Source organism: Bombina bombina, chromosome 4, assembly GCF_027579735.1.
Source record: "Bombina bombina isolate aBomBom1 chromosome 4, aBomBom1.pri, whole genome shotgun sequence".
Classification (NCBI taxonomy): Eukaryota; Metazoa; Chordata; class Amphibia; order Anura; family Bombinatoridae; genus Bombina; species Bombina bombina.
The window spans coordinates 675,621,004-675,643,941 of NC_069502.1; positions in this window are offsets into that span (position 1 = coordinate 675,621,004).

Here is a 22,938-nt window from a genome sequence, read left to right on the forward strand (position 1 = left end):
ATGCGTTAGGAATCTTGGCGGTAGAGGGTGTACCGCTCACTTTTTGGCCTCCCAGGACATACTCGTAATACCAGCGCTATGGAAGTCCCATTGAAAAAAGCCTTTACGAAATTTACGTAAGTTGCTTTGCGTTCAGGCCAAAAAAGTGTGTGGTGCCCCTAAATCTGCAAGACTCGTAATACCAGCGGGCGTAAAAAAGCAGCGTTAGGACCTCTTAAAGCTGCTTTTTCACCTTAATGCAAAACTCGTAATCTAGTGTTATTAAGTCGAGTGTTATTAAGAGGGAAACTGTACTTTTACATGGATTTTTTATACACTCGTAATCAAGTCCTTAACTTATTAAACATCACAGGGGTTCTGGTCTGTCAGTACTTCCTTTTATTCAATAAGGCCTAGATTTAGAGTTCGGCGGTAGCCGTCAAAACCAGCGTTAGAGGCTCCTAACGCTGGTTTTGGGCGCCCGCTGGTATTTGGAGTCAGTGATTAAAGGGTCTAACGCTCACTTTTCAGCCGCGACTTTTCCATACCGCAGATCCCCCTACGCCATTTGCGTAGCCTATCTTTTCAATGGGATCTTTCTAACGCTGGTATTTAGAGTCGTTTCTGCAGTGAGCGTTAGAGCTCTAACGACAAGATTCCAGCCGCCTGAAAATAGCAGGAGTTAAGAGCTTTCTGGCTAACGCCGGTTTATAAAGCTCTTAACTACTGTACCCTAAAGTACACTAACACCCATAAACTACCTATGTACCCCTAAACCGAGCTCCCCCCACATCGCCGCCACTCGATTAAAATTTTTAACCCCTAATCTGCCGACCGCCACCTACGTTATACTTATGTACCCCTAATCTGCTGCCCCTAACCCCGCCGACCCCTATATTATATTTCTTAACCCCTAACTTGCCCCCCACAACGTCGCCGCAAGCTACTTAAAATAATTAACCCCTAATCTTCCGACCGCAAATCGCCGCCACCTACGTTATCCCTATGTACCCCTAATCTGCTACCCCTAACACCGCCGACCCCTATATTATATTTATTAACCCCTAATCTGCCCCCCTCAACGTCGCCGACACCTGCCTACACTTATTAACCCCTAATCTGCCGAGCGGACCTGAGCGCTACTATAATAAAGTTATTAACCCCTAATCCGCCTCACTAACCCTATCATAAATAGTATTAACCCCTAATCTGCCCTCCCTAACATCGCCGACACCTAACTTCAATTATTAACCCCTAATCTGACGACCGGAGCTCATCGCTATTCTAATAAATGTATTAACCCCTAAAGCTAAGTCTAACCCTAACACTAACACCCCCCTAAGTTAAATATAATTTTTATCTAACGAAATAAATTAACTCTTATTAAATAAATTATTCCTATTTAAAGCTAAATACTTACCTGTAAAATAAATCCTAATATAGCTACAATATAAATTATAATTATATTATAGCTATTTTAGGATTAATATTTATTTTACAGGTAACTTTGTAATTATTTTAACCAGGTACAATAGCTATTAAATAGTTAAGAACTATTTAATAGTTACCTAGTTAAAATAATAACAAATTTACCTGTAAAATAAATCCTAACCTAAGATATAATTAAACCTAACACTACCCTATCAATAAAATAATTAAATAAACTACCTACAATTACCTACAATTAACCTAACACTACACTATCAATAAATTAATTAAACACAATTGCTACAAATAAATACAATTAAATAAACTAGCTAAAGTACAAAAAATAAAAAAGATCTAAGTTACAGAAAATAAAAAAATATTTACAAACATAATAAAAATATTACAACAATTTTAAACTAATTACACCTACTCTAAGCCCCCTAATAAAATAACAAAGCCCCCCAAAATAAAAAATTCCCTACCCTATTCTAAATTAAAAAAGTTACAAGCTCTTTTACCTTACCAGCCCTGAACAGGGCCCTTTGCGGGGCATGCCCCAAGGATTTCAGCTCTTTTGCCTGTAAAAAAAAACATACCATACCCCCCCCCAACATTACAACCCACCACCCACATACCCCTAATCTAACCCAAACCCCCCTTAAATAAACCTAACACTAAGCCCCTGAAGATCTTCCTACCTTGTCTTCACCATCCAGGTTCACCGATCCGTCCTGAAGAGCTCCTCCGATGTCCTGATCCAAGCCCAAGCGGGGGCTGAAGAGGTCCATGATCCGGTCAAAGTCTTCATCCAAGCGGGGCAGAAGAGGATCTTCCATCCGATTGAAGTCATCATCCAGGCGGCATCTTCGATCTTCTTCCATCCGGAGCGAAGCGGCAGGATCCTGAAGACATCCAGCGCGGAACATCCATCCGGACCGACGACTGAACGACGAATGACTGTTCCTTTAAGGGACGTCATCCAAGATGGCGTCCCTCGAATTCCGATTGGCTGATAGGATTCTATCAGCCAATCGGAATTAAGGTAGGAATTTTCTGATTGGCTGATGGAATCAGCCAATCAGAATCAAGTTCAATCCGATTGGCTGATCCAATCAGCCAATCAGATTGAGCTCGCATTCTATTGGCTGTTCCGATCAGCCAATAGAATGCGAGCTCAATCTGATTGGCTGATTGGATCGGCCAATCGGATTGAACTTGATTCTGATTGGCTGATTCCATCAGCCAATCAGAAAATTCCTACCTTAATTCCGATTGGCTGATAGAATCCTATCAGCCAATCGGAATTCGAGGGACGCCATCTTGGATGACGTCCCTTAAAGGAACAGTCATTCGTCGTTCAGTCGTCGGTCCGGATGGATGTTCCGCGCTGGATGTCTTCAGGATCCTGCCGCTTCGCTCCGGATGGAAGAAGATCGAAGATGCCGCCTGGATGATGACTTCAATCGGATGGAAGATCCTCTTCTGCCCCGCTTGGATGAAGACTTTGACCGGATCATGGACCTCTTCAGCCCCCGCTTGGGCTTGGATCAGGACATCGGAGGAGCTCTTCAGGACGGATCGGTGAACCTGGATGGTGAAGACAAGGTAGGAAGATCTTCAGGGGCTTAGTGTTAGGTTTATTTAAGGGGGGTTTGGGTTAGATTAGGGGTATGTGGGTGGTGGGTTGTAATGTTGGGGGGGGTATGGTATGTTTTTTTTTACAGGCAAAAGAGCTGAAATCCTTGGGGCATGCCCCGCAAAGGGCCCTGTTCAGGGCTGGTAAGGTAAAAGAGCTTGTAACTTTTTTAATTTAGAATAGGGTAGGGAATTTTTTATTTTGGGGGGCTTTGTTATTTTATTAGGGGGCTTAGAGTAGGTGTAATTAGTTTAAAATTGTTGTAATATTTTTATTATGTTTGTAAATATTTTTTTATTTTCTGTAACTTAGATCTTTTTTATTTTTTGTACTTTAGCTAGTTTATTTAATTGTATTTATTTGTAGCAATTGTGTTTAATTAATTTATTGATAGTGTAGTGTTAGGTTAATTGTAGGTAATTGTAGGTAGTTTATTTAATTATTTTATTGATAGGGTAGTGTTAGGTTTAATTATATCTTAGGTTAGGATTTATTTTACAGGTAAATTTGTTATTATTTTAACTAGGTAACTATTAAATAGTTCTTAACTATTTAATAGCTATTGTACCTGGTTAAAATAATTACAAAGTTACCTGTAAAATAAATATTAATCCTAAAATAGCTATAATATAATTATAATTTATATTGTAGCTATATTAGGATGTATTTTACAGGTAAGTATTTAGCTTTAAATAGGAATAATTTATTTAATAAGAGTTAATTTATTTCGTTAGATAAAAATTATATTTAACTTAGGGGGGTGTTAGTGTTAGGGTTAGACTTAGCTTTAGGGGTTAATACATTTATTAGAATAGCGGTGAGCTCCGGTCGTCAGATTAGGGGTTAATAATTGAAGTTAGGTGTCGGCGATGTTAGGGAGGGCAGATTAGGGGTTAATACTATTTATGATAGGGTTAGTGAGGCGGATTAGGGGTTAATAACTTTATTATAGTAGCGCTCAGGTCCGCTCGGCAGATTAGGGGTTAATAAGTGTAGGCAGGTGTCGGCGACGTTGAGGGGGGCAGATTAGGGGTTAATAAATATAATATAGGGGTCGGCGATGTTAGGGGCAGCAGATTAGGGGTACATAGGTATAATGCAGGTTGCGGCGGTTTACGGAGCGGCAGATTAGGGGTTTAAAAAAATATGCAGGGGTCAGCGATAGCGGGGGTGGCAGATTAGGGGTTAATAAGTGTAAGGCTAGGGGTGTTTAGACTCGGGGTACATGTTAGAGTGTTAGGTGCAGACGTAGGAAGTGTTTCCCCATAGGAAACAATGGGGCTGCGTTAGGAGCTGAACGCTGCTTTTTTGCAGGTGTTAGGTTTTTTTTCAGCTCAAACAGCCCCATTGTTTCCTATGGGAGAATCATGCACGAGCACGTTTTTGATGCCGGCCGCGTCCGTAAGCAGCTCTGGTATCGAGAGTTGCATTTGCGGTAAAAATGCTCTACGCTCCTTTTTTGGAGCCTAACGCAGCATTTGTTTGAACTCTCGATACCAGAGTTAAATTTATGGTGCGGCCAGAAAAAAACCCGCGGAGCGTTAACAGCCCTTTTACCGCCGAACTCCAAATCTAGGCCTAAGGTTGTTAAATCACACATAAATTACTAATGCATATCTGGATATCCCAAATAATAGACTAATGCTAATACATGTCTGGGTCTCCAAATAGAATGTGCTGCATATATTGGTTTTTACACTATGGGCACTCTTTTGACATTTTAAATTAATTTTATTAATTGTAGACCTAATGTTTTATAGATGAACCTTACATCATTGTACTATAATGATATGAATGGTACACAATAACAGTTATCCAGAATTTGGCATAAACGTATAATAATATCAGTTTCTATTTAATCTTTGACATTTTATTTTAATTGGCTTTTTTAATCAACACATATTAAAGTGCATGACAAATAAACAATATTAAAGATTGTACAATCATTCCTTATAGTTTTGTACCTTTGGTTTGCATAAGCTGTAAATATCCAGTCTAAGGTTATAGCCATTTTACTTTTTTACATATAACAGCAATAATGAAACGAAAACCACCAATAGTCAGTTAATGTGATTAAAATCAGGGTACTAGTATAGATCAACAAAATACATAAAGCATTTTCAGTGTTAATTTACCACATGACACAAGCCTAATGTTTATATTTGTTGTTTATGTAATTTTCCCAAATAAACTCTCGTCTTATCATTTTTCTCCGATTGTATAATAGTATTTATTTTCTATAACAATTTAGCTATACTTGGACCATGGACCAACTCTCACATATTAGCATTTAAACTCTTTGGGGTCCATTTATCAAAGTGCGAGCGGACATGATACAATGTAGCGTATTATGTCTGCCGCACATCGCTAAATGCCAACAGCATACACTGTCTGCATTTATCATTACACAAGCAATTCTTGTGAACTGCTTGTGCAATGCCACCTCCTGCAGATTCATGGCCAATAGGCTGCTAGCAGGACGTGTATCAGCCTGATCGTTTAGGATCAGGCGGATTGAAGACTACAGCCTCAGATGCAGAGGACAAGTTATGGAGCAGCGGTCTTTAGACCGCTTCTTTATAACTTTTGTTTCCGGCGAGCCTGAAGGCTCATGTGGAAACAGGGGCATCAAACTCCAATTCCTTTTGTGCAATTTGAAGCATAGCCAATTGTTCAAGGATATCTTCATCTTTGACATTAATACAATATTTAAACCTTAAAATAATTTGTCAATGATGAAAAGAATTTGCAGCTCAATGATGCACAAACACACAGGGCTCGGTATAGCGAAAACTACGATAGAATGAAGATTTGTGCGCTAGTCGGATTGCGCTGGTATTACAAGTTGAAAGAAAACTTTTTTTTCTCTAGCGTTAACCCGACTAGCGCAAAAATCTGTACTTAGAATATTGCGTGTGCGTTCACGTATTCCCCCATAGAAGTCCCTGGCGGAAAAAACACCCCACTCTTGTGCAAACACCATAACAAATTCTCATTAGCACTAACCTGCCATGAAAATATTAATATTCCATATTCCAATGTGCCTACCAATGTGCTCAGCTAGCTCTCAGTAGGGCATTACTGCTACTTCAATAAAGGATACCAGGAATAAAGCAAATCTGATAATAGAAGTCAGTTGGAAAGTTGTTTAAAATTGAATGTTCTACCTGAATCATGAAAGAAGAATTTAGGGTTTCCCTGTCCCCTTTAATATGATATTTTATAGTTTACAGCCCTGATAAAGTATTTTATTTTTATAAATGCAACAGAAATCAATCACTGCATTGCAAATGATCTGAATGAAAATGTTAGTAAAATGTGCATAGTTTTGCAGTTCAATTATAAACCTCTTGCCCAGTATATTATTATATCGTATCTCCTCTGCTGTAGGAAAGCACATATCAGACAAAAACTGTGTACCCTTTAAGAATATAATGGTGGCACTTTAGCCTCTCTGAGGGCAGTAGAAAAATTAGGATTTGAAGACTGAAAGAAACAGGAAAAGCAGGCAAAATAGACCATGAAAGTACATTGCAATAACCTCTGTACAATTAACCCTTTAATACGGAATTGTGTATTGAGATGAATTTTACTTTAAGTGGAGAATAAATTAAATATCAATGCACAATATTTTTTTTTTTGTTGCAATAGCATAAAATGGTAGAATGTAATACTGCAAATTTTACAGTTTAGCGTACTCTCTTCTCTGCCATTAGCGCCTTTAGTCGAAACTGCATCTCCTTAACATATCATGTATATACCAACTGCGGCAGCCAGACCCACCTCTATGGAAAAGTGACTTTTTCAACCAACATAATTCATAGGGGTAAATTTATTAAATGATAAGTGGACATGATTCGCTATAGCAAATCATGTCCGCTTGACATCGCTATATGCAGACAGCATACGTTGTCTGCATTTATCATTGCACAAGCATTTCTGGTGAACTATTTGTATATTGCCGCCCCCTGCGGCCAATCACTAGCAGGTGCTGTCAATCATCCCGATCGTATTGGATTGGGATGATTTCAATCCGCCACCTAAAATGTGGTGGACAGGTTAAGGAGCAGCGGTCTTATTTACATACGACTTTTAAACCTGAATCAACCTTTAATCCACCGCAAATTAAAAACACATGTATCCATATTTTTCAATCCATGGTATTAAAAGATCTAGAATTCCTCCCCCAAAAAACTAAAGTATAAAAACATTTTAAGCATAGGCGAACAACAAGCTATAAGATCACTTATGCAAGATGAGAGTCTAGGGGATGTATTGTACTTAAGAATTTTAATGATTATATCATAGAAATGGACCGCATCTTGAGTAATACAAACTATTATGGAATATTATCTGATGACCTTACTATATCTTTTTCTAAAATAAATAGCATCTGTTTTACAAGAGGGTTTATATTAAGATATTCTTACTAAAAAAGAGAAATAATTTGTATTTCTGAGAGATCCAAATGTGGCTTTCTATTACCACTTGCCAAAAGTACATAAAGATATATCTAATCCTCCTGGGCATCCGATAATAGCAGGGACTGACAGCTTAACAGATTTATTGTCAGCGTATATAGACTCTTTTCTTCAGACGTTTGCCCTCTCATATTAAAGATTCTACTGATTTATTGAGTAAACTTGCCAAAGTAAAGACTTCTGATGACCTATAATGGATCAGTAGTGATGTCAGCTTCCAATATTCCTCATGATTTAGGAATTTTGGCTATACAATATTGTCTCAAACAAGACATCTATATGCCTATGATTCAGCAAGATTATATAATTAGTCTTATCACATTTATTCTAAAACATAATTATTTCAAATATCAAGGATGTTTTTATTTACAGACTAAAGGGACGGCGACTAAAGGGATGGCCATTGGCACTAGATTCATACCTAGCTTTGCAAATTTATATATGGGTGTTTTTGAGGAAACTTACATCTACAAATCCCCATATAGGGAAAATCTGGTGTTCTATGGCCACTACATAGATGACCTCTTATTTATATTCAAAGGATCAGAGATGACAGCTAGAAACTATATATAAACCACATAAAACGAGGCAATAGGGAAATGCTAGAAAGTTCTGCCAAGGGGAATCTATTTTAAAAATATATAACAAGTTGTGCGGTATGGCTTTACCGCTTAAAATATGGCCTTTGAGAGTGGAATGGTCAGCTACTTTGTATTACAAGTCGCGCAATATGGCTTTACCGCAATCGTTATGGCCTATACCGCAATGATTCATTCCGCATTCAAAGACCTGTAGTTATGGATTTTGCGAAACAAAAAAGTTTCACAAAACCCATAAAAAATGTTACAAAGTATACTAACACCCATAAACTACACTATTAACCCCTAATCCGCCATCCGCCACATCACAACTACTCAAATAAACCTGTTAACCCCTAAACCGCCACTCCCACATCCCGACTACTAAAATAAACCTATTAACCCCTAAACCACCATCCACCTATATCACGACTACTAATATATACTATAGAATTGTATTTAGATACTTTATAATAAATTGCATTTACACTTTTGCTAAATTGAGGTGTGCTGAGTTCTTTTTTTGTTATTTGTAGATGGTAGAATTGGAGGTTTTACTAAACTCTTGCACCCTAAATATATATATAATTTTTTATTTATTTTTTGACAGTGGATAGAATGCTTTAGTGGTGCTGTGATTAACTATTTATTAACTAAAATAAACCTATTAACCACTAAACCGCCGTCCCCCTACATCGCGACTACTAAAATAAATCTATTAACCCCTATACCCCATCCACCCATATCGCTTCTACCTAAATTAAACTATTAACACCTAAACCTAACACCCCTTAAATTTAAATTAAAGTTACAATGTACTAACTACCTTAAAATAAATAAAAACGTACCTGTGAAAAAAATTAAACCTAAGCTTAGACTAAAAAAAAAAAACCTAACATTACAGAAAATAAGGAAAATCTAAAATTATACAAAATAACAAAAAATTAAATTTAAAAAAAACTAACATTACAAAAAAAATTGCTAAGATTACAAAATTAAAAAACCTAACATTACAGAAAATAACAAACAAAATTATCCAAAATAAAAGTTACTAATCTAATACCCCCTTTAAAAAACAAAACACCCCAAAATAAAAAAAAACGAATCTATAAATAAATTAACAATAACCCTTAAAAGGACCTTTTGTAGGGCATTGCCCTAAGTTTAACAGCTCTTTTGCCCTGAAAAAAATACATATTACTCCCTAAAATTACAACCCACCAAAAAATAAAAAACACCTATCTAAAACAAACCCTAATCTACCTATTGCCCCTAAAGGGGTATTTGTATGGACATTGCCCTTAAAAGGGCAATCAGTTCTTTTACTGCCCATAAAAATAAAAAAGTCCTAATCTTAAAAAAAACACCCCAAAAAAACGAACACTAACCCAAAAATAGGTACTCACCATTACTGAAGTCCGGCGATCCATCTTCTTCCAGGCGGCGAAAAGTCTTCATCCAGGCGGATCCATCTTCATCCATTGCGGGACCATCTTCTTTCTTCTTGCCGGAGGTGCGGAGTGGTCTTCTGATGCACGGATTCAGAGTGGTGGTCTTCGTCAGCGGCAGCAGTCATCAGCGACGTGGAGGGTCCCCTCCATGCGATCGTCCGCCGAACACTGAAGATTAAATGCAAGGTACCCCTTTTATAATAGGGTACCCATTCCTATTGGCTAAAAAATCAAATCAGACAATAGGATGAGAGCTTCTTACAGCCTATTGGCTAATTTGATCAAAGTCTAATCATCCAATGGGATGTAAACCACCGAGGACCACCATTCTGGATCCGCACATCAAAAGATAGCTTTGCCCATCTGGCAAGAAAAAAGAAAATTGGTTCCATGATGGATAAAGATGGATCCGTCTGGATGAAGACTTTTCACAACCTAGAAGAAGATGGATCGCCGGACTTCAGTAACGGCAACTATTTTAGGGTTAGTGTTAGTTTTTTTTGGGGGGGGGGTTAAATTAGGATTTTTTTTATTTTTATGGGCAGTAAAAGAGTTGATTGCCATTTTAAGGGCAATGCATATACAAATGCCCCTTTAGGAGCAATGGGTAGATTAGGATGTGTTTTTTATTTTGGGGGCTTGGGTGGGTGGGAGGTTGTAATTTTAGGGGGTTCTATGTATTTTTATAAGGGCAAAAGAGCTCTTAAGCTTAGGGCAATGCCCTACAAAAGGCCCTTTTAAGGGCTATTGGTAATTTATTTATAGATTATTTATTTATTTTTTGGTGGGGTTTTTTTAGATTAGGAATAACTTTTTTTTTTTTAATACTTTTGTTTGTTATTTTCTGTAATGTTATGTTTTTTATTTTGTGAAATCTTACTAATTTTTTTGGTAATGTTAGTTTTTTCTGTAATGTTAGATTTTCTTTTTGTGTAATTTTAGATTTTTATTATTTTCTGTAATGTTAGTATTTTTTGTAGTTTAAGCTAAGTTTTTATTTATTTTAAGGTAGTTAGTATATTGTAACTTTAATTTAAAGTTAGGGGGTGTTAGGTTTAGGGGTTAATAGTTTAATTTAGGTAGTCGCGATGTGAAGGGATGGCGGTTTAGCGGTTAATCAGTTTATTTAATGTTGGCGATGTGGGGGGACGATGGCTCAGAGGTTAATCAGTTTATTTAGTGTTGGCGATGTGGGGGATGACAGTTTAGGGGTTATTAGACTAGGGGTTTATGTTAGAGTGTTAGGTTTTTGTTAAACTTTCTTTTCTCCATAGACTTCAATGGGGAGTGAGAAAATGCGGTAGTGATTTCGCAATCGCAGGTGTTGTTTTTTCCCCAAATTTTTTTCTCCATTGATCTCTAGGGGGGAATATGTGCACAAGCATGCCAAGTTGGAACTTGGATTTTGTGCGGTATGCGACTTAACGCATCATACCGCACAACAAAAGAAAGTTTTATGTTGACTTGTAATGGCGGCGCTATGGAAATAGAGAAACAGCCCCATTTTGCTCGTTGTGTACGCAACAGGTTTACCGCAAAACTTGTAAACTTGGTGTTAATTAGAAAAAAAACACTAAAATACACAGTTAAATACACAGTAAAATATGTTTAAACGATTGTTCAATCTCACAGAATGTAGCTAAGAGGTAAAACAAATGTGGAACATCTAAATAAACTCTGCAAATTCAGAATCGAAATGTTAAATGAATAACAGAAATTTTATAGCAGGCTAATCCTTAGAATGAAGCATGAGTACTCACTTTGATTCTAAAGTTAATCCTTAGATTTTGGTTCCATGTTACCCTTAAAGGGACACTAAACTCAATTTTTTTCTTTCGTGATTCAGGCAGAGCATGGAATTTTAAGCAACTTTCTAATTTACTCCTTTTATCAAATTTTCTTCATTCTCTTGGTATGTTTATTTGAAAAGCAAAAAATGTAAGCTTAGATGCCAGCCCATTTTTGGTGAACAATCTGGGTTGTCCTTGCTGATTGGACAACACCAATAAACAAATGCTGTCCATGGTTCTGAATCAAAAAATTGCTGGCTCCTTAACTTAGATGCCTTCTTTTTTTCTTTCTTTCTTCAAATAAAGATAGCAAGAGTATAAAGAAAAATTGCTAATAGGAGTAAATTAGAAAGTTTCTTATAATTGCATGCTCTATCTGAATCATGAAAGAAAAAAAATGGGTTCAGTGTCCCTTTAAGCAAAAGTTCCCAAAGATAGAGAATGTTGTATTTTATTATGTGGGTATTTGTAATCCCAGGTGTCTTGTGCATTATCCTTGCGCTGCCATTACATGTACCTCTGAGATGGACGGCTGTTCACCCTATCTGGGACAATTTTCTAACAGAGATAATCAATGCAGTAAACCCTCACAGCTAGAAACTTTGCTGATTGTCTCAATATTAATAAGTTTGGTTTACAATTCTCTAGTAATGTACCAGACTACAATTAAATTTTTAGATTTAGAACTAATTATATCCAATCAAGGTTCTATGTCCTCCAAGACATATTTCAAAAAAGTAGATAGTAATAGTTTCTTGAATTTTGAGAGCAATTACTATTTTAGTTGGAAGAAGAATGATCCATATTTTCAATTTAAAAGAACTTGCAGAAATTGCACCACTTGAGAGGATTATGATGAGCAATCCAAAATACTTAAAAATAGATTTTTTTTTAAAAACGGCTATCCAATCCATTTAGGTCAAAAAGTTTATTTAAGGGCACGAAATGAAGATACTAACAAATATTTTGCCAATTCCATTAATAGGAAGGCAAGTGAAAAATATGATCAAAAGTATCCAACAACTCCTAAGTCACCTTAATTTATTACAGGCTATAATAGCTATTTTCGTGAGATCAAAAAGATTATATTAAAACATTGGCCCATACTATGTATTATTATTATTATTATTATTATCGGTTATTTGTAGAGCGCCAACAGATTCCGCAGTGCTAAGTGTTGATCCTCTTTTAAAAGATCATATTGATTCTAAACCAAGTATTGTATTTAGAAGATCACCTACCCTTAAAAACAAATAAGCACCCAGTAAAGTTATGAGAGATAAATTGAAGGTTAACATCAACAAAAATAAACACATTCACCTAGATTACGAGTTTTGCGTTAGGAGGGGTGCGGTGCTAACGAGCAGTTTATGCTCACCGTTCACTTGCAGACAGTGCTGGTTTTACGGGTTTTTATAAACCCGGCGTTAACCGCAAAAAAGTGAGCGAAGAGCAAAATTTAGCTCCACATCTCACCTCAATACCAGCGCTGCTTACGTTAGCGGTGGGCAGGTAAAACGTGCTTGTGCATGATTTCCCCATAGGAATCAATGGGGGAGAGCCGGCTGAAAAAAACACCTGCAAAAAAGCAGCATTCAGCTCCTAACGCAGCCCCATTGATTCCTATGGGGAAATAAAAGTTATGTCTACACCTAACACCCTAACATGAACCCCAATTCTATATACCCTTAATCTTACACTTATTAACCCCTAATCTGCCGTCCCCAACATCGCCGACACCTGCATTATATTATTAACCCCTAATCTGCCGCTCCGGACACCGCCGCCACCTACATTATAGTTATGAACCCCTAATCTGCTGCCCCCAAAATCGCCGAACCCTACATTATATTTATTAACCCCTAATCTGCCACCCCCAATGTCGCCGCAGCCTAACTACATTTATTAACCCCTAATCTGCTGCTCACAACGTCGCCACCACTATATTAAAGTTATTAACCCCTAAACCTAAGTCTAACCCTAACACCCCCTAACTTAAATATAATTAAAATAAATCTAAATAAAATTACTACAATTACCTAAATTATTCCTATTTAAAACTAAATATTTACCTATAAAATAAACCCTAAGGTAGCTACAATATAACTAATAGTTACATTGTATCTATCTTAGGGTTTATTTTTATTTTACAAACAACTTTGTATTTATTTTAACTAGGTAGAATAGTTATTAAATAGTTATTAACTATTTATAACTACCTAGTTAAAATAAATACAAATATACCTGTAAAATAAAACCTAACTTACGTTACAATTGCACCTAATACTACACTATAATTAAATTAATTCACTAAATTAACTACAATTAATTACAATTAAATAAAATTATATAAAGTACGAAAAAAACCACTAAATTACAGAAAATAATAAAATAATTACAATATTTTTAAACTAATTACACCTAATCTAATCCCCCTAACAAAATAAAAAAGCCCCCCAAAATAAAAAAGCCCTACCCTACACTAAATTACAAAAAGCCCTTAAAAAGGCATTTTTTTGCCCCAAAGTAGTTAGCTCTTTTACCTGTAAAAAAAAATACAATTCCCCCCCAACATTAAAACCCACCACCCACACACAACCAACCCTACTCTAAAACCCACCCAATTCCCCCTTAAAAAACCTAACACTAACCCCTTGAAGATCACCTTACCTGGAGACGTCTTCAACCAACCGGGCCGAAGTCTTTATCCAAGCTGGGCGAAGTGGTCCTCCAGACGGGCAGAAGTCTTCATCCAGACGGCATCTTCTATCTTCATCCATCCGGCGCGGAGCGGCTCCATCTTCAAGACATCCGACGAGGAGCATCCTCTTCTTTCCGACTATAATTCTATCAGCCAATCGGAATCTAAGGGACGCCATCTTGGATGACGTCATTTAATGGAACCTTCATTCATCGGTAGTTGGCAGAAAGAAGAGGATGCTCCGTGTTGGATGTCTTGAAGATGGAGCCGCTCCGAGCCGGATAAATGAAGATAGAAGATGCCATCTGGATGAAGACTTCTGCGGGCTTGGATGAAGACTTCAGCCACTTCGTTGAGGACTTCTCCCGGCTTCTTAGATGGATGACGGATCTTCAAAACTGTAAGTAAATCTTCTGGGGTTAGTGTTAGGATTTTTTAAGCGTTTATTGGGTGGGTTTTAGTTTTAGATTAGGACTTGGGCTGCAACAGAGCTAAATGCCCTTTTAAGGGCAATGCTCATCCAAATGCCCTTTTCAGGGCAATGGGGAGCTTAGGATTTTTTAGTTAGTTTTATATTTGGGGGATTGGTTGTGTGGGTGGTGGGTTTTACTTTTGGGGGGGTATTTGTATTATTTTTTTTTACAGGTAAAAGAGCTGATTACTTTGGGGCAATGCCCCGCAAAAGGCCCTTTTAAGGGCTATTTGTAGTTTATTGTAGGTTAGGTTTTTTTATTTTAGGGGGCTTTTCTATTTTCATAGGGCCCTTAGATTAGGTGTAATTAGTTTAAATCTTTGATAATTTCTTTTTTATTTTTGTAACTTAGTGTTTATTTTTTTGTGTAACATAGTGTTTGTTATTTTTTGTAATTTAGTTGTTAGTTTTTGGTAACAGTAATTTTTTAGTGTAGATTTAAATTATTTGAGTAGAGTTAGGTGTTTAAATATAGAATATAGTTAATTTAATTTGTAGTTTAATATAATTTTATTATAACAGTTAGGTTAGATTAATTTTTATTTTAATATAGTTTAATGTAATTTTATTATAATAGTTAGGGTAGGTTAATTATTAATTTAATATAGTTTAATGTAATTTTAGTATAATAGTTAGGTTAATTATTAATTTAATATAGTTTAATGTAATTTTAGTATAATCGTTAGGGTAGGTTAATTATTAGTTTAATATAGTTTAATGTAATTTTAAAGGTAAGTTTAAACTTATTATAAGATAGGTATGAGTTAATATTTAATATAAAGTTAATTTAGTTTATGCCAATGTAGGGAGCTGGTAGTTTAGAGGTTAATAAGTATAATGTAGGTGGCGGCGGTGTAGGGGTGGCAGATTAGGAGTTAATAAGTATAATGTAGGTGGCGGCGTTGTCAGGGCGGCAGATTAGGGGTTAATAAGTATAATGTAGGTGGCGACGGTGTAGGGGGCAGCAGAATAGGGGTGTTTATACTCGGGTACATGTTAGGGTGTTAGGTGTAAACATAACTTTTATTCTCCCATAGGAATCAATGGGATATCGGGCAGCAGCGAACATGAGCTTTTGATGCTTTCAGACTCTCATTGATTCCTATGGCAGGTACGCTGGGCTGGAATAGTGGCGAGCGGCTGAAAAAAAAACTAACACCTGCAAAAAAGCAGTGTTCAGCTCCTAACGCAGCCCTATTGATTGCTATGGGGAAATAAAAGTTATGTCTACAATTTAACACCCTAACATGAACCCCAAGTCTAAACACCCCTAATCTTACAATTATTAACCCCTAATCTGCCGCCCCCGATATCGCCGACACCTGCATTATATTATTAACCCCTAATCTGCCGCTCCGGACACCGCCGCCACCTACATTATAGTTATGAACCCGTAATCTGCTGCCCCCAACATCGCCGAACCCTAAATTATATTTATTAACCCTTAATCTGCCGCCCCCAATGTCGCCGCAGCCTAACTACATTTATTAACCCCTAATCTTCCGCCCACAACGTCGCCACCACTATAATAAAGTTATTAAACCCTAAACCTAAGTCTGACCCTAACACCCCCTAACTTAAATATAATTAAAATAAATCTAAATAAAATTACTACAATTACCTAAATTATTCCTATTTAAAACTAAACACTAACCTATAAAATAAACCCTAACGGCTAGATTTAGAGTTTTGTCGGTAACGACCCGCGTATCTAACGCTGGCTTTTTTCTGGCCGCACCTTTAAAATAACTCTGGTATTGAGAGTCCACAGAATGGCTGCGTTAGGCTCCAAAAAAGGAGCGTAGAGCATATTTAACGCCACTGCAACTCTCGATACCAGAGTTGCTTACGGACGCGGCCAGCCTCAAAAACGTGCTCGTGCACGATTCCCCCATAGGAAACAATGGGGCTGTTTGAGCTGAAAAAAAAACTAACACCTGCAAAAAAGCTGCGTTCAGCTCCTAACGCAGCCCCATTGTTTGCTATGGGGAAACAATTCCTACGTCTGCACCTAACACTCTAACATGTACCCCGAGTCTAAACACCCCTAGCCTTACACTTATTAACCCCTATTCTGCTGCCCCCGCTATCGCTGACCCCTGCATATTATTATTAACCCCTAATCTGCCGCTCCGTAAACCGTCGCTACTTACATTATCCCTATGTACCCCTAATCTGCTGCCCCTAACACCGCCGACCCCTATATTATATTTATTAACCCCTAATCTGCCCCCCACAACGTCGCCTCCACCTGCCTACACTTATTAACCCCTAATCTGCCGAGCGGACCGCACCGCTATTATTATAAAATTATTAACCCCTAATCCGCCTCACTAACCCTATAATAAATAGTATTAACCCCTAATCTGCCCTCCCTAACATCACCGACACTTAACTTCAATTATTAACCCCTAATCTGCCGACTGGAGCTCACCGCTATTCTAATAAATGTATTAACCCCTAAAGCTAAGTCTAACCCTAACACTAACACCCCCCTAAATTAAATATAATTTTAATCTAACAAAATTAATTAACTTTTCTTAAATAAATTATTCCTATTTAAAGCTAAATACTTACCTGTAAAATAAATCCTAATAGAGCTACAATATAAATTATAATTATATTATAGCTATTTTAGGATTTATATTTATTTTACAGGTAACTTTGTATTTATTTTAACCAGGTACAATAGCTATTAAATAGTTAAGAACTATTTAATAGCTAAAACAGTTAAAATAATTACAAATTTACCTGTAAAATAAATCCTAACCTATGTTACAATTAAACCTAACACTACACTATCAATAAATTAATTAAATAAAATACCTATAATTATCTACAATTAAACCTAACACTACACTATCAATAAATAAATTAAATACAATTTCTACAAATAAATACAATGAAATAAACTAACTAAAGTACAAAAAATAAAAAAGAACTAAGTTACAAAAAATAAAAAAAATATTTACAAACATTAGAAATATATTACAACAATTTTAAACTAGTTACACCTACTCTAAGCCCCCTAATAAAATAACAAAGCCCCCCAAAATAAAAAAATGCCCTACCCTATTCTAAATTACTAAAGTTCAAAGCTCTTTTACCTTACCAGCCCTGAACAGGGCCCTTTGCGGGGCATGCCCCAAGAAGTTCAGCTCTTTTGCCTGTAAAAAAAAACATACAATAACCCCCCCCAACATTACAACCCACCACCCACATACCCCTAATCTAACCCAAACCCCCCTTAAATTAACCTAACACTAAGCCCCTGAAGATCTCCCTACCTTGAGTCGTCTTCACCCAGCCGAGCCAAATTCTTCATCCAAGCAGAGCAAGAAGAGGTCCTCCATCCGGTAGAAGTCTTCATCCAAGCGGGGCAGAAGAGGTCTTCCATCCGATTGAAGTCTTCATCCAAGAGGCATCTTCTATCAACATCCATCCGGAGCGGAGCGGCAGCATCCTGAAGACCTCCGACGCGGAACATCCATCCTGGCCGACGACTGAACGACGAATGACGGTTCCTTTAAATGACATCATCCAAGATGGCGTCCCTCGAATTCCGATTGGCTGATAGGATTCTATCAGCCAATCGGAATTAAGGTAGGAATATTCTGATTGGCTGATGGAATCAGCCAATCAGAATCAAGTTCAATCCGATTGGCTGATCCAATCAGCCAATCAGATTGAGCTTGCATTCTATTGGCTGTTCTGATCAGCCAATAGAATGCGAGCTCAATCTGATTGGCTGATTGGATCAGCCAATCAGATTGAACTTGATTCTGATTGGCTGATTCCATCAGCCAATCAGAATATTCCTACCTTAATTCCGATTGACTGATAGAATCCTATCAGCCAATCGGAATTCGAGGGATGCCATCTTGGATGACGTCATTTAAAGGAACCGTCATTCGTCGTTCAGTCATCGTCCAGGATGGATGTTCCGCGTCGGAGGTCTTCAGGATGCTGCCGCTCCGCTCCAGATGGATGACGATAGAAGATGCCTCTTGGATGAAGACTTCAATCGGATGGAAGACCTCTTCTGCCCCGCTTGGATGAAGACTTCTACCGGATGGAGGACCTCTTCTTGCTCCGCTTGGATGAAGAATTTGGCTCGGCTGGGTGAAGACGACTCAAGGTAGGGAGATCTTCAGGGGCTTAGTGTTAGGTTTATTTAAGGGGGGTTTGGGTTAGATTAGGGGTATGTGGGTGGTGGTTTGTAATGTTGGGGGGGGTATTGTATGTTTTTTTTACAGGCAAAAGAGCTGAACTTCTTGGGGCATGCCCCGCAAAGGGCCCTGTTCAGGGCTGGTAAGGTAAAAGAGCTTTGAACTTTAGTAATTTAGAATAGGGTAGGGCATTTTTTTATTTTGGGGGGCTTTGTTATTTTATTAGGGGGCTTAGAGTAGGTGTAATTAGTTTAAAATTGTTGTAATATATTTCTAATGTTTGTAAATATTTTTTTATTTTTTGTAACTTAGTTCTTTTTTATTTTTTGTACTTTAGTTAGTTTATTTCATTGTGTTTATTTGTAGGAATTGTATTTAATTTATTTATTGATAGTGTAGTGTTAGGTTTAATTGTAGATAATTATAGGTATTTTATTTAATTAATTTATTGATAGTGTAGTGTTAGGTTTAATTGTAACTTAGGTTTGGATTTATTTTACAGGTAAATTTGTAATTATTTTAACTATTTTAGCTATTAAATAGTTCTTAACTATTTAATAGCTATTGTACCTGGTTAAAATAAATACAAAGTTACCTGTAAAATAAATATTAATCCTAAAATAGCTATAATATAATTATAATTTATATTGTAGCTATATTAGGATTTATTTTACAGGTAAGTATTTAGCTTTAAATAGGAATAATTTATTTAAGAAGAGTTAATTAATTTCGTTAGATTAAAATTATATTTAATTTAGGGGGGTGTTAGTGTTAGGGTTAGACTTAGCTTTAGGGGTTAAAACATTTAATAGAATAGCGGTGAACTCCAGTCGGCAGATTAGGGGTTAATAATTGAAGTTAGGTGTCGGTGATGTTAGGGAGGGCGTTAGGGAGGGCAGATTAGGGGTTAATACTATTTATTATAGGGTTAGTGAATCGGATTAGGGGTTAATAACTTTATTATAGTAGCGGTGCGGTCCGCTCGGCAGATTAGGGGTTAATAAGTGTAGGTGGGTGGAGGCGACGTTGAGGGGGGCAGATTAGGGGTTAATAAATATAATATAGGGGTTATTTGGGGTGATTGTGGTTCTTTGGTGTTGGACCTTCCTAACGCTACATGAACACTTCTACCCCCCCTCATCCCTTCCCCCCCTTACTGAACCCTCCCTAAAATTCCACTCCTATATCTCTCGCCGGTCTGTGTGTGTTGTTTTTTTTTTTCTTTTTTTTTTTTTTTCTCTCCTTTTTTCCCTTCCCCCGCCTATTAGATAGCTTGGCACAGCCTGCATTTGTTTTGACTAATAGACCTGATTTGTAATGTTTTATGGTTAAGTTATGATATTGGTATGCACAACTATGATAAAACCTCTACACTCTCTGGAGAATGCTGATTTATCTGGATAGATTGCAATGTGTTTGTCCTTTTGCAGCAACTGAATTTCAGCGCTCTTACCTGGAGAGGTGAGGGTACGATTGGAGATCCACAAGCAACTGGCATTGACTCTAACACTCAGCATTCTCTCTTGCGTTCCTTATTATCTGTGATTGCTTTACATATTGTAATTTTCTGTTAATATTGTAATATGTACTATTGATATGTGTGTACATGCTTTTGATGCTCTCATGTTCATTCATCTTTCAAAAACAATAAAAATTATTTTCAAAAAAATAAATATAATATAGGGGTCGACGGTGTTAGGGGCAGCAGATTAGGGGTACATAAGGATAACGTAGGAGCGGTCGGCAGATTAGGGGTTAATTATTGTAGGTAGCTGGCTGCGACGTTGTGGGGGGCAGGTTAGGGGTTAATAAATATAATATAGGGGTCAGCGGTGTTAGGGACAGCAGATTAGGGGTACATAAGTATAACGTAGGTGGCGGTTGGCAGATTAGGGGTTAAAAAAATGTATTTGAGTGTCGGCGATGTGGGGGGGCCTCGGTTTAGGGGTACATAGGTAGTTTATGGGTGTTAGTGTACTTTAGAGTACAGTAGTTAAGAGCTTTATGAACCGGCGTTAGCCCAGAAAGCTCTTAACTACTGACTTTTTTCTGCGTATGGAGTTTTGTCGTTAGATTTCTAACGCTCACTTCAGACACGACTCTAAATACCGGAGTTAGAAAGATCCCATTGAAAAGATAGGATACGCAATTGACGTAAGGGGATCTGCGGTATGGAAAAGTCGCGTCTGAAAAGTGAGCGTTAGACCCTTTTTTGAATGACTCCAAATACCGGCGGTAGCCTAAAACCAGCGTTAGGAGCCTCTAACGCTGGTTTTCACAGCTACCGCCAAACTCCAAATCTAGGCCTAAGATAGCTAAAATATAACTAATAGTTACATTGTAGCTATCTTAGGGTTTATTTTTATTTTATAAACAACTTTGTATTTATTTTAACTAGATAGAATAGTTATTAAATAGTTATTAACTATTTAATAACTACCTAGTTAAAATAAAGACAGATATACCTGTAAAATAAAACCTAACCTACGTTACAATTGCACCTTATACTACACTATAATTAAATTAATTCACTAAATTAACTACAATTAATTACAATTAAATAAAATTATCTAAAGTGCGAAAAAACCTCACTAAATTACAGAAAATAATAAAATAACTACAATATTTGTAAACTAATTACACGTAATCTAATCCCCCTCACAAAATAAAAAAGCCCCCCAAAATAAAAAAGCCGTACCCTACACTAAATTACAAATAGTCCTTAAAAAGTCCTTTTGTGGGGCATTGCCCCAAAGTAATCAGCTCTTTTACCTGTAAAAAAAAATACAATTCCCCCCCAACATTAAAACCCACCACCCACACGCAACCAAACCTACTCTAAAACCCACCCAATCCCCCCTTAAATAAACCTAACACTAACCCCTTGAAGATAACCTTACCTGGAGATGTCTTCACCCAACTGGGTCGAAGTCTTTATCCAAGCCGGGCGAAGTGGTCCTCCAGACGGGCAGAAGTCTTCATCCAGACGGCATCTTCTATCTTCATCCATCCGGCGCGGAGCGGCTCCATCTTCAAGACATCCGACGTGGAGCATCCTCTTCTTTCCAACGACTACCGATGAATGAAGGTTCCTTTAAATGATGTCATCCAAGATGGCGTCCCTTAGATTCCGATTGGCTGATAGAATTCTATCAGCCAATCAGAATCAAGGTTGAAAAAATCCTATTGGCTGTTGTAATCAGCCAATAGGATTGAGCTTTCATCCTATTGGCTATTCCAATCAGCCAATAGGATTGAGCTTGCATTCTATTGGCTGATTGGAATAGACAATAGGATGAAAGCTCAATCTTATTGGCTGATTGCAACAGCCAATAGTATTTTTTCAACCTTAATTCCGATTGGCTGATAGAATTCTATCAGCAAATCGGAATCTAAGGGACGCCATCTTGGATGATGTCATTTAAAGGAAAGTAGGCGGAAAGAAGAGGATGCTCCGCGTTGGATGTCTTGAAGATGGAGCCGTGCCGGATAAATGAAGATAGAATATGCCGTCTGGATGAAGACTTCTGCGGGCTTGGATGAAGACTTCAGCCGCTTCGTTGAGGACTTCTCCTGGCTTCTTGGAGGATGGATGTCGGATATTCAAAACTGTAAGTAAATCTTCTGGGGTTAGTGTTAGGATTTTTTAAGGGTTTATTGGGTGGGTTTTAGTTTTAGATTAGGACTTGGGCTGCAGTAGAGCTAAATGCCCTTTTAAGGGCAATGCCCATCCAAATGCCCCTTTCAGGGCAATGGGGAGCTTAGGTTTTGTTAGTTAGTTTTATATTTGGGGGATTGGTTGTGTGGGTTTTACTTTTGGGGGGGTATTTGTATTTTTTTTTTTACAGGTAAAAGAGCTGATTACTTTGGGGCAATGCCCCGCAAAAGGTCCTTTTAAGAGCTATTTGTACCCTACACTAAATTACAAAAAGCCCTTAAAAAGGCCTTTTGCGGGGCATTGCCCCAAAGTAATTAGCTCTTTTACCTGTAAAAAAAAATACAATTCCCCCCCAACATTAAAAGCCACCACCCACACTCAACCAACCCTACTCTAAAACCCACCCAATCCCCCCTTAAAAAAACCTAACACTAACCCCCTGAAGATCACCTTACCTGGAGACGTCTTCACCCAACCGGGCCGAAGTCTTTATCCAAGCCGGGCGAAGTGGTCCTCCAGACGGGCAGAAGTCTTTATCCAGACGGCATCTTCTATCTTCATCCATCCGGCGCAGAGCGGCTCCATCTTCAAGACA